We start from the raw sequence: 14,788 nt of genomic DNA, 5'->3' as shown, positions 1-14,788 counted from the left end.
CATACATTTTTTAACCGATTTTTTTGATTTTTATCATTTTCGAAAGCTAATTTAATTTTCTTCCCCGTAATACAATAAAACTTATATGGCTTGATGCCATAATTTCATCGTACAGCCCGAAGAAAAGTAAATTCTCAACCGATTTACCAAGTATATATCTTGTTTGAAAGAAAAAATTGTACTCTTCGAAAGAAAAAAAAGAATAATATAAATCTGTTAAAAAGTAAATAAGTTATTCGATTTTTAAATTGAAAATCCATGAAACCACGTTTTTCTCTATATTTACCGTTATAAAATAAATTTTCGAAGTGACCCAGAAAAACCAAAGGTATTTTCGTGGTCCAGGGACTCCAACTAAACATATTTGGTACATTAGAACCATTGAAAAATTTTCGTGTCGCACAGTGTAATTATTACAACACCAGGAGGTGGATATTTAGCAGAATATTTCACCGACACGGAAATAAGTTTTGCAGAAAATTTAAGACTTGTGGTAGTTACGTAATGTATCATATGGATCAGGGACGTACGCAGGGGGGCGGCCCGGGGGGCCCGGGCCCCCCCCGAATTGAATTTTTTTCACAGTAAATTTTTGTTTGCAACAGCGAATTTTTTCATTTTGTACTACCGGGCCCCCCCCGAAATGAAATCCTGTGTACGTTGCTGATATGGATAGCCCCGTGTGACTATAACATTGGAAAATCAAATCAACCATGTGAAACATACGGAAACTTCAATGTGAAATCGAGAAACTGCAATTTTTTTGGAATGATACTAAAAATTTTGAAAAAATCTTGGAACAAATTAAAAATGCTAAAAAAAAGTGCTAGGTGCTAGATCAATTTTTTTGGTGCTAAACGAGTTTAAAAAGTGCTAAATCTAGCACTAAAAGTGCTAAATTGGCAACACTGGCTACGACTAAACGTGGATCGATGTAGCTCATCGTCAAATTTGGCCTGACTGTAAATAAACTACATCACTGTGGGACTCCCCATCGTATTTCCTTCCGAAGATAACGATATTCTAACAGACAGAACGCAAAATCGCATTAAAATTTAATCCTGATCAAAATTATATACATTTTAGGATCGGAAATAAATCTTCCGATGAGTGAAAACGGAATTGATAATATAATATTAACCAGTGAGCGGAGCAGTATAGTCGGACGGGGCCGACCATATGATACCCTACACAATTTCCACGAAAATCTAACATTCGGTTGTTCTATGTTCTGAGCTTGGGCAATATTTCGCGATATTTGCACCCTTTTGACCGACTAGAGGTCAACAAATATTACTAATATTCAGTACAGCTCTTTTGCTGTACTGAAAGCTGTTCGGCTTTCAATTGTGGCCTATAGGTCGACTCGAAAAAACACAAAAAATTAAGTTTTCGGTCCACTTCATTCCAATATTATGATCTGATCATCGTCGAAATTATAGGCGTTGTCCTTGACCATACCTGGATCCTCATGGAAAATTTCAAAGCGATCAGCGCTATATTTCCGACCTCTGGTATGGTAATGGGTTACTAAATAATATCTGATTACGTAAGTACCTGTAAACATTTAAGTGTAACTCCCACATCCGAGTACATACGACAAAGTAATTGGTATCAATTTGAAGGCCAACCACTCTTCGTGAATGTATTGTCAACTTCCCGGGTCTACACCCTTCAGGGTAAATCTAGTCCATTTGACCCGCTAAATATTGACCGATCTTTATCAAAACAGGCATGCTTATTATCTGGCCCGATCCCCTTATCCATGCAAAAATTCGCGGTGTTTGGGCCATAATTGCGGCCTCTGGAGCGACCAGAAAACCCAATAGGGGTCTTCATTGGCCAGAACCCATTCTACATGTAAAATTTCGTGAAGATTGGATCATAATTGTGGCCTGTATCGTGTTTACAAATTATAATGGACAGACGGACGGACGGACGGACACACATGTCTAGATCGACCAATATTTCGCGGCGTTACAAACTTTTGGGGCTGCACAAAGCTATAATACCCTGACAACATAGTTGTGTAGGGTATAATGAGATGAAGGCTGGTACGTATGTGGATCTCAGCACTTTTTTCTTCGAGAGTTTTTATGAGCATGAAACATTATATTCTCATTATGCAGCAAATCCTTCTACCAAATATGGTCGGTACTGGTCTTTTGATTGAAATCGGTTCAGATTTTGATATAGGTCCCATATATTTCATGTAAATGGTGCACCAAAGCCCTTATTTCTCACTCCACGAAATATTGCATAGCGTACTGAATTGTGTCTACAATGATATATATATATTTTTTTGTCCGATTTTTGGAAAATGGTACACCAAACTCCCAAAGGTTGATTCGATTGATTCGAAGTTTGGCACATCGTATTGCATTTAGTGTTGATTAACTTGTGTTAAAATTTGTAGAAATCGGTTCAGATTTATAAATAGGTCCCATATATATTTTCTTCCGATTCTATGTTAATGGTGCACCGAAGACCTAAAATATGGTCGATTGGCATAATGTTTTACACAATGTGCTAGAGTTAGTATAGCCATACGCTGGTCAAGTTTTGTTAAAATTGGTTCCGATTAAGATAAAAGGGACGAAAATATTCAAACCTACACTAATGTAAGAATGTCAAAATTTCAAGTGAACATCTCAACAACTCTCCAAGATATAGCCGATTTATTATACTAGCATCAAGCGAACATTAAACACGTTTTTTTTTCGAAACAATGTTTTACGAATGGCGGACACGATAACTCAAAAACTAATAATCCAATCGGTTCCAAATTTTGTCACGTTTCTCTGTGTGGGTATAGCTATCGTATGAACAGGAACTGATCCAATCGGTGAATAACTTCCGTATTTATACCCTACACAACTAAGGTGCCCAGGGTATTATAGCTTTGTGCAGCCCCAAGAGTTTCTAACGCCGCGAAATATTGGTCCTAGACCTACATTTAATCATCGGATCGTCATATCTCGACTAGCTGAGTCGATCTAGAAATGTGTGTCCGTCCGTCCATTATATTTTGTAAACACGATACAGGCCACAGTTATGGACCAATCGTCATGTAGGATGGGTTCTGGCCAATGAAGACCCCTATTGTTTTTGGTAAAGATCGGTTAATATCTAGGGGATGAAATATACCAAATACTTAATTTTTATCGGTTTTTCTGGTCGCTCTAGTGGCCGCAATTATGACCCGAATTTTTACATAGAGAAGGGGATCGGGCGAAAGAATAAGCATGCCTGTTTTGATAAGGATCGGTCAATATTTAGCGGATCAAATGGACCCTGACTTTTGTGTGAAAAATTACAAAATTTTTATTCTATCTATAGCGTATAGGTTTACCCCTGAAGGACATAGACCCGAAAAGTTGTTGGTATATCCAAGGGCAGTAGTTGACTTTTAAAGTGATACCAATTATATGGTCATATGTAATCAGATGTGGGAGTTGCACTTAAATATTTACAGGTGCTTTAGTATTCAGATATTATTTAGTAACCCTTTACCACACTAGAGGGCGGAAATATAGCGCTGATGGCTTTAAAATGTTCAATGAAGTTCCAGTTATGGTCAAGGATAACGGCTACAATGTTCGGTGACGATCAGATAATTTTATTGTGATGAAGTGGACCGAAAACTCAATTTGTTGTCTTTTTTTTTGAGTCGATCTATAGGCTCCAATGGGAATAAGAACATCACAAAAAAAGGGAAGGGAATCTGGACAAGTAATTAGGAGGGCTGTACTGAACATTAGTAATAATTGTCGGCCTCTAGTTGTCCAGATGGTTCAAATATCGCGAAATATTGCCCATGTTCAGAATATAATATTGCACATGTTCAGTGAGCGGAGCAGTATAGTCGGACGGGGCCGACCATACGATACCCTACACAACTACCACGGAACTCTTACTTTCTGCGGAATTTTATTGCGAGCCTGGGCAATATTTCGTGATAGTTGCGCCCTGTTGCCCGATTAGAAATAAACAACATATCTTCCTTACACTGACATATATTCCAAATATTACTAATATTCAGTACAGCCCTTCTATTTACTTGTCCAGATAGCCATCACTGTGGTTTGTGTTCGACATTCAATTGTGGCCTATAGATCGACTCGAAAAAACACAAAAAATATAGTGTTTGTTCCAATTCACCCCAAAATTATTATCAGATCATCACCGAAAATTATAGCCGTTGTCATTGACCATACCTAGATCCTCATGGAAAATTTAAAAGCGATCAGCGCTATATTTTTGCCCTCTAGTGTAGTAATGTGTTACTAAATAATATATGAATACGTAAGCACATGTAAATATTTAATTGTAACTCCCACATCCGAGTACATACGACAATATAATTGGTATCAATTTAAAGGTCAACCACTCCTCTTGGATATACTATCAATTCATCGGGTCTATGACCTTCAGGAGTAAATATATACGCTCTAGAATACAAATTTTGTAATTCTTCACACAAAAGTAAGGGTCCATTTGACCCGCTGAATATTGACCGAACTTTATCAAAGCAGACATGCTTATTCTTTGGCCCGATCCCCTTCTCCATGTAAAAATTCGCGATGTTTGGGTCATAATTGCGGTCTCTGGAGCGACCAGAATATCCGACAAAATTAAAGTTTTTGGTCCATTTCATCCCCTCCTACTGGATGAACTCAGCCCTCGACTCAGCTAGTCGAGATATGATGATGGGTATACTCAAAGATGGGTCTAGGACCAATATTTCGCGGCATTGCAAACTCTTGGGGCTGCACAAAGCTATAATACCCTGACGCAAACAATTTCTATATTCATATATGCTCCAACTTTTGAAATATATAGGTCGTGTCGTATTAACTTTTCTTTTTGATGGATATGCCTCAGTTTTCTACCGAAATGACAACAGTTTGTCATTTCAGATTTTCATAAGATAAATTACTTCTAACGTAAATTTTTCATTTGGATATAGCCCATAAAAAGTACAATATACAATATAAGGGATACTCTTCCCTTATACGTTAATACATTAATATGCAACGGCGACCCCACCCATTATCAAACTAATATTATTTCTTATTTGATTGTAAATAAAAATTTTAAGGTTACAACCTATGACCCGCCATGAAAATTATTTTTTGTTACTTCTTTGCTAATCATTTTTTATGATTCATGTTTTATTATGCTCTCCATATATTAACCACTTTATTTGTTTTGAAGAGGCCCTAAAAAATATGGATCTTAAATACATCCATGACAAGGCTACCTTAAATAAAAAACATTTAAAATTTAATATTTTTATTGCAAGAAAAATAACGCAAAAAATATTAACTTCAGTCTGTTGGGAGGATAATAAAACAATCTTCTTTAATGTTGTCATTCGGAAGAGAAATAAAAAATGAAAAATATGAACAACAAACTCCATAAACCTTACAACAAAAAGCGAAAAAGAAGAAAACAATACACTCAGCCGATGAATTATGCAAACAAATCTTTCAACGTCGACTAGCTGAAGCAACAGCCAGTCAAGAACAACAAAAAACGGAAATACCAACAACATCAAGAGGATGAAAATACCAGCAACAAGAAATAACAACTCTTCAGATTAGTCTTCAAAAACAACTAAATGTGAACTCAAATCCATTGGGAAAAATTACCACTCATATTCACGTGCCAACGAAGCGGTAAAGGCATTCTCACGCACTCGTAAAATTACTACCATGTTCAAAATACATACACACACACAGAGACACATACTCACACAAAGGAATACCTAACTCATGAAAGAGCAGACGTTTTATGGCATTTCAAACTGTTATAAACTCACAAAACCCCACATTTGCACACATTTCTAAAACACTGACACACACACACATTTTCATATAAGCAGCCACTTAAACTGTTCAACGCAACATAACAAAAGCAACAAATTGTTGCTTCTCTTGCAACAGTTTGCTGTTATACTTTCGATTTGCAACCTCCAACTTCGTTAGTTCTTTGTTCAACACCAATACACTCGCAGTTCTAACCAAATGGGAGGATGTTGAAAGTTCACACTTATCAAACACAGAGCACACTCACACATCCTCTTTCAAACTTCCTTACAACATATACGAGTATATCCCATCGTATCCCATCGTTATGTGGGATTTTTTTCTCCCATTCCCCTTAATCTTCTCATTTCTGTGTATGAGTGTGCATAAGTGTAGGTTTTTTGTTGTGTTGTTGTATCAACAGTCATCTGTAGTAGCGGCTTGATATAGAATCTGGAAAGTAGAAGTACTTCAAAGTTAACCGTTGTTGTTGAGTTGTCTATACGAGCAAGGCAAAGCCATCCCACAGCATGCACAATTATTACATCCATCCCTCGTAGATTTCCGAAGAATTCAAATATGGTGATCAATTTACGTAATGTCAAAACGAACCAAGTGTAACGAAAATCCTGACATATATCTATGGCTGAGTTCTATACTAAATGATACGGTGTTTTCTATACATATATGTATGTGTGTATGCGTGTGCATTGGCTTAGTAAATTGTAATGAATCAAAATATTGGTCATGGAAAAGTGTAGTAGTAAACACACAGCATTAAGTTCAGGTGAGGTCGATATATTTTTAACCTTCTACAACGACAATAATTATCAAAGAAATTGTCCAAATTCAATAGGACTTTTCGAAGCATAAACCACATATTTCGTTCGCAAGGCACACAATATTCATCGATTAATATTTGTATGCCGATTAAGGGATTACCATTTTTATACCCATTACCACACTGTGGTACAGGGTATTATGTCTTTGTGCATATGTTTGTAACAGGCAAAAATAATCGAGATAGACCCATGGTTCCTTTTGAGAATATGCATAGAATCACTTTCTGAGTCGATTTATGCATGTCCGTCCGTCTGTCTGTCCATGTTAAATTGTAAACAAAGTACAGGTCGCATCTATGATCCGAATTGGATGAAATTTGGCATAAGTCACTTATTTGGCCCAAGGACGAACCCTATTGAAATTGGGAAAAATCGGTTCAGATTTAGATATAGCTCCCATATATATTTAATCGATTTAATGTAAACGGTCCCTATATATCTTTCGATTTGCACAACATTTGGTACAGCCTAATCATTTAGGTCTATAATGATGTCTGCCAAGTTTCGTAAAAATCGGTCCAGATTTAGATATAGCTCCCACATATGTAGTTTCGTCCGATTTCATGTAAATGGTGTACCAAAATCCTTATATATCCTTTGATTTGCACGAAATTTGGCATAAAGTACTGAATTGAGCCTAGAGTGATGTCTGCCAAGTTTTGAGAAAATCGGTTCAAATTTAGATATAGCTCCCATATATAGTTTCGTCCGATTTCATGTAAATGGTGCCCCAAAGTCCCTATATATCTTTCGATTTGCACGAAATTTGGCACATTGTACTGAATTGAGCCTAGAGTGATGTCTGCCAAGTTTTGAGAAAATCGGTTCAGATTTAGATATACCTCCCATATATAGTTTCGTCCGATTTCATGTAAATGGTGCCCCAAAGTCCCTATATATCTTTCGATTTGTACGAAATTTGGCATATCGTTCTGAATTAAGCCTAGAGTGATGTCTGCCAAGTTTCGAGAAAATCGGTCCTGATTTAGATATAGCTCCCATATATAGTTTCGTCCGATTTCATGTAAATGGTGCACCAAAGTCCCTATATATCCTTCGATTTGCACGAAATTTGGCATAACGTACTGAAGTGAGCCTAGAGTGTTGTCTGCCATGTTTCAAGAAAATCGGTCCAGATTTCTATATAGCTCCCATATATACTTTCGTCCGATTTCATGTAAATGGTGCACCAAAGTCGCTATATATATTTCGATTTGCACGAAATTTGGCATAACGTACTGAATTGAGGTCCAGATTTAGATATAGTTCCCTTTTATTATATATTGATTTTAAGTAATTGATGCACCAAGGAACCAATAGGCTGATAGGAACAAAACGATCTGAAATTAGTATAACCTAACCTGTGACAAATTTGTTTGAAATCGCTTAATTTTTGGATAGAGCTTCCTTATATATTTTCGCCCGATTTCAAGTAAATTGGGCATCAAATTTTGCACAACTTACAAAATTGAGCATAGAATTACGTAATTGCGTTTTGTAGAAGTACAGACATAGCCCAACGGATGACTTATTTATATTTGTTTGAAGTCGATTTACATACTTTATGGATAGATCTAGGTAGATTCAGATTTAGATAAATATCACATATTTTATTTCATCCAATTTCATGTTAATAGTCCTGTTTAATATGCCCATAGTGGTGAAGGGTATCACTTTACTACTTTCCGACTTTACTACTTTCCTTACTGGTTTTGGTATTGTTTTGTTGTTGTTTTTTGTGATTTAAGAAAAGTCCTTATTTGTTACTCACTGGAACATCGGAAGCCGAAAATTCTGAAATTGTGGGACTCCATGTTTTGTAAGGATTATCAGTAATGGTCCAAGCCGATCCATTTTCGGTATTTTGAAGGTTATGTTATGAATAGGGGTACAGGGTTCGCTAAAATTTGTTATAGAGTCTTTTACCTGCAGGCAGTTCGAGTTCGGTTCACGTTTAGGCATAGCTCCCATGTAAGGGTTCTTCAGCGCGTTTTCGACCGAATTTCTCTACTAGAAATTATAAATACAGGTCCACTTTTTCTAGTAGCCGCCATATAACGGTACCCCCAATTTTCAGTTTTACAGCGGTTTTAAACGCATTTTTCGCCTGAATTGGCTTTAATTTAATACTTTTAGTTCTTATCAATTTCTTCGGTTAGTCTCCATATAAGAGTCGGTATTTTGGGGTTCTTGTACACGTTTTTAGGGGTTATTGAACGCGTTTGTCTCTGTAATTTGGTTTTTTGTAGTCGTATATTGTAACAAATCTCCCTCCCAACAATTATTAATATTCGCCCCCTTTTAGGATTAGTCACACTTTAACCCCTTATTTATACCCTTCACCCCACTGTGCATATGTTTGTAACCGGCAAAAAGAAACAAGATAAACCCATGGTTCCTTTTGAGAATATTCATAGAATCACCTTCTGAGCACAGCGTATTGAATAAAATTTGGAATGATGTGTGTTAAGTTTCGTGAAAATCGGTACAGATTTATATATAGATCCCATACATATTTTCGTCCGATTTAAGGTAAATTGTGCACCAAAGTCCCTAAATACATCCCAATGTGCACGAAATTTGGCATGGCGAACTAAAATAAGTCTAGAATGATGTGTGCTAAGTTCCTTGGAAATCGGTTCAGATTTAGATATAGCTACCTTATATATTTTCGTCCGATTTAATGTAAATGGTGCACAACAGTCCATATATATTTTTCGATATGCACGAAATTTGGCACAGCATATTGAATTTAGTCTAGAATAATGTGTGCTAAGTTTCGTGGAAATCGGTTCATATTTAGATATAGCTCCCATATATATTTTCGTCCGATTTAAGGTAAATGGTGCGCCAAAGTCCCTAAGTATCTTTCGATTTGCAAGAAATTTGGCATGGCGTACTAAATTAAGTCTAGAATAATGTGTGCTAAGTTTCGTGAAATCGGTTCAGATTTAGATATAGGTCCCATATGTATTTTCGTCAGATTTATGGTAAAAGGTACGTCAAAATTCTTATATATCATTCGATTTGCACGAAATTTTGCATAGGGTACTAAATTATGTCTAGAATGATGTGTGCTAAGCTTCATGAAAATCGGTTCAGATTTAGATATAGCTCCCATATATATTTTAGTCTGATTTTATGTAAATTGTGCACTAAATCCCCAAGGTTTGTCCGACTGGCAGACAATTTAGTACAATGTGATGAAGTTAATAAAAAATAATCTCTGACAAGTTTCGTTGATATCGGTTCAGATTGAGATAAAGCTCTCACATATATGTTTTCGTCCGATTTTAGGTAAATTGTGCAACAAACTCCTAATGATGGTCCGATTGACACGAAATTTTGCACAACGAATCAAATTGGGACTAGACATAGCTTCCATATATATTTCGAATATGTGTCTGTTTGAGATTAAATGTTGAACATTGAAGAATACCGAATAGAGTGTATCAAGTGTGGTATAAATCGATATAAATAAATTTGTCCCATTGAACGCAAACGTCTCTAAAACTGCTCGAATGAAGTTAAATTTAGAATAGGTTGCTAAAAGGTATGTGTATGGATTGATGTTAGTCGTTTCACTTATAGATAAAGGTCACAGATTTAAATTCGTTCAATTTGCATCGAAGGAACATGACATGATATTGTTAGGATACATATGTAGAATATACACAAAGTTGTAAAGGGTATCATATAGTCGGCCCAGCCCGACTTTACTACTTTCTTTACTTGTTTTTTGTATACCCTCCACCATAGTATGGAGCGTACATTAATTTGGGTTTTCCGTATTCTATATTCATGATCAGATAATTCTATGACGATTTAGCCATGTCCGACTGTCTGTTGTAATCACTGTAGCCTCTAAACGAATGGAAATAGATTGCCAAAATTTCGCATAGAGTCGTCTTTTATCTGCATGCAGGTCAAGTTCGAAGATGGGCTATATCGGTCCACGTTTAGGCGTAGCTCCCATATAAAGGTAACCCCCAATTTTCGGTATATTGAGGCTTTTGAGTGCGTTTTTCAACCAAATGCGCAGTAGTTTGGCTATATCTAAATCTGAACCGATTTCCCCATTTTCAAATGGGGTTGTACTAAGGCCAAATGAATGAGCTGTGTCAAATGCGACCTGTACTTTGTTTACAATTTAACATGGGCAGACAGACGGAAGGGCAGAAAGTGCTTATATGCATATTCTCAACAGGAAACATGTGTACATCTCGTTTCCTTTTGCCTGTAACAAACATATGCACAAAGACATAACACTCTGTACCACAATGTGGTGAAGTTTATTAATATTAGCTATATTGGTCTCTATGTAGGCATAACCCTTTATATTATAAAAACGCCAAATATGCCCTAATTCCTACACAATGTTGTCAATATTGGTCCCGCTTTAGTCATGCTTCATATAACTTTGCCTTCTAATAATAATAATATTTTGAGGATTTTATACACATGTTTAACCTACCATGCGTTCATAATATAGGTCAAAATTTTAGGGGTTTGAGTTTTTAGGAAAAATCCCCATTAAAATTGCTGAAATTTGAGAACTGAGTCAATTACTGTATGAGGATCTCCATTCAACATCGAATGAATTCCTCTGTGACTTCCCGATATTAGTCGAATCATATCCTTAATAGTATATCCTCATTTAGAAATTATTTAGCGGATAATAATCAAACATTTACTCCCCTCCTCCTCATAAGTAATTGTATGCAGTATACGAGTTTTCTAATATACAAATACAAATATTCGAAGCTTATTTAGATTTAAAACAAAAAATCAAAACAAATAAAGAAGCCTAATCTCAGAATATAAATGAAACAAAAAAAACAAACTTTGTTATTATCCCCCTGCCATGTATATCAATTTTCCCCCCAACCACAGACGCAGCCGTACCTGGAGCCCCACCACTCATACCGCTCATACTCTAAGTGACTGGATAATTGTGACAGTAATCAGCTGTGAGACACTGTTTCTGTTTTTTTATCTTGTTTTTAAGCATGACTAAGAGTTCCTTAAATAGATATCATTGATGTGGTATAGTTGTTGTTTGTTGCTAATGTTGTTGTCGTGCACTGTTGTGTGAATTTGGTTTAATTGTTGTTTTTTGTGTTGTTTTGTTTTATTCAGGAACTTTTCCTAAGCTTTCACTTGACTGAATGTGAAGATGAAGTAGAAGTTTTTTTTTCAATTTTATTGCTGATGCTTTTGCATCCACTATGGCTGCTGCTGTTACCAATGTTGTTGTTGTTTTTTGTTTCCATTATACTACTCCTTGTCGAGTTGGCTTAGTTGGTACCCAAATAGGATAAGGGAAATGTATTAGCAGCAAAATTTGTAATAGAAGCAGTAGCAGCAACAGGAGCATCAGCTGCTTGCTGGATAAAGTAGAACATCATCAAAGTAATGTACACACCCAATCCTATGAGTGGATGGGTGGGTGGTTAGTTTAGAAACACCCCTAGACACTTTCCAACACCACACGACAATATGACAACTTAGTCTGTACTCTAGAAACAAACCGCACATTAACCACAGCAACAGTTTGGCGGCATTTTACTCAAAATATTCAACATCAACAACCTATCTTCATCTTCATCTCAAGTGTTTTACATGAGCAGCGAAGCGTTGCCGGGTGTTGTGCCTTCGACAAACCTCCGCCTCCACGCCATCTCCAATATTGCACTAGAGCTATATAATACCGCTGTTCTGCTGTTGCTCATCTATGGCTCTATGGTTCTTTTTGTTTCCACTTCTTAAAAAGTCTGGCAAATGAATGTTGGCTGTGGTGTTCAGCAAAAGAGAAAAAGAAAAAAATTCCAATACAGAGACACCGATAGACAGTCCTGGCACATTCTTATTGTACCCACACACACCTTCAACATACTCGTCGTCATCATCACCTCGCCATTACCATGCATCGTTGTTGTTGGCGTTTTTGTTATAAGCCAGGAAAAGTTGAATAGAAGGTTAACTCAATACCAAACACAAAAATAAAAAATCCGACAGACTATGACTAGTAGTCGGGCGTAGAATAAAAAAATTTAGAAAGAAACCAAAGAAAGTTTTTTTGGTTTTTTTTTATTTCGTTGAGGCTTTAATAAAAGGAAATTTAATATTAACATACATAAATATTTTGGAATCTGAGGTAGAAGAAAAGTTTCTAAAATAACTAGCGAAGTATTTACAATGGCAGTATGCAACACGTGGCATAGACTTATGCTGTACTAATAAATCAATCAATTAAATAACTTAAAAAGTATTTGCGAAATGAAATTTTATGGTAAGTAATTTTTTTTTAAAATATTTTATATTACAGAGCCGTTATCGTGTAGGGGAGAGGGGTCACCTTTAAACAGCACTCATAAAATCTCCGGTTTAAAATTTTTCCGACCCGTAATCATATTCTGTATATGGCAACCTTGTGTTCTAGCAGCGTCAACAACTTTGGCTAGCTATTTCAGTTGTCGACCGAATGTAGATGGGTGAACATGTTTTCGCATTGCCATTGTAAAATTTGTTGTTGTAAAGGCGCAGGAAGTATTCAGCGATCGTTTTCTTTTGTTATTTTATTTTTCTTTTTTGCATCTAACACTCATTTCAAAGATAACGAAGGTATTTTCTTCAATATTTATTAATTAATTTGTATACCCTCCACCATAGTATGGAGGGTATATTATTTTTGTTTTTCCGTTTGTAACGTATCGTAATTTTCATTTCCGACCCTATAAAATATATGGAAAATTACAAAAATCTTTTAAATTCCTTGAAGCTGAGGTTTGCATGGTTATAACTCGCGAAATATGAACATATTGCATATAATTTTAATTCATTTCTATGAAATGAAGTGTTCTTGCCAAAATCTTAAAATATTGGTAATAAGTAATAAATTTGGTGGAAGCTGTGATGGTGGTAATGTAAAAAAATAGGTGAAAATGTGTTGAAGCCAACGAGTTTTTTTGTGTTCGTTCCTGATTTGTGGCTAAACTACACAACGCACGCACATGTGATCAGTGACTAAGTTGCAGAATACCCCCTGGACAATATAATTCTAATGTATGATTTTTCGATATAATCACTGCATCCACCCAAAATGGATGCTGACATTTTGAAGCCGGATTTTCGGTGTTTTTTGATTTTTTCTTATAATTAGGATGCGCATCCAGATAATGGACTAAACTAATTATTGGATTGTAGAACTCGTGATTTTGCTTCGTTTAGTGTATATCTCATGAATGTGCTCGCCGTAGCTTCTTTGCAATTGGGTTCCAAAGACGAAAATTTGGTGCGTAAATTTTTATAAAAAAAACATATTTTTTGAGTCTAAAATTAAGAAAGTCCATTCAAATACCGTGTAACCCCGCGTGATTTTAGTTTTTTTACGTGCCGGATCTAATGAGCCTATCCATGTTCAATTCCGCCCAATAAAACGGCGGATATAGGTACCTTGAATGTGGGAAAAACTGCAAAAACTTATTTTGACAAATTCGCGTATGTAATCCCGTTTTTCTTCGAATTGATTTCACATACATTCATTCTTGTGTTATAATATGCGCGAATCTGTGTGAAAATATGTCAAAAATATATCGATACGCAAATAATATGCGTATTTTATCCAAAATCGATTGTGGAGGCACATCCGCGGTTCTTAACCGATCCTTTAAAAATTGGTGTCCTTTTGTGTATTTTCATAGGAGATTACTGAAATCGGATGCGCATAAAAGTCGTGTGCACGTTGCGTGATTTTTAGCCATTTTTGCATAGTAAAGTGCATCGAGCGGCACACTTTGACTGCTAAATTAAACATCGAAAGATGCATAATTATTGAAAGACATTGATTCGGTTTATACGAAAACCGCATGCGCATCTACTGACTTCTACTAATACGCGAATTGAATGGTTTTAAATATTGATAATTTTTATGTATTGTAACTGCAATATATGTAGTCATTTTTACAGTCGAAACTGTTATCAGATGAATATACCTATATTTAACAATCATCTAAAAGAATTTGAAGAAAAAAGCATCGCATATTTTAGAGGATTAAGGCAAAACCGTATTCCCTTAACCATACTAAAAAATCGAAAATTCAAAAAACATTTCGATTTAATTAAAAAAATTAATTT

Source organism: Musca vetustissima, unplaced genomic scaffold, assembly GCF_032173495.1.
Source record: "Musca vetustissima isolate MV318-11 ecotype Yass unplaced genomic scaffold, APGP_CSIRO_Mvet_v1 utg8505, whole genome shotgun sequence".
Classification (NCBI taxonomy): Eukaryota; Metazoa; Arthropoda; class Insecta; order Diptera; family Muscidae; genus Musca; species Musca vetustissima.
The sequence above is the reverse complement of the archived record's forward strand: the minus strand, read 5'-3'. Positions refer to the sequence as shown.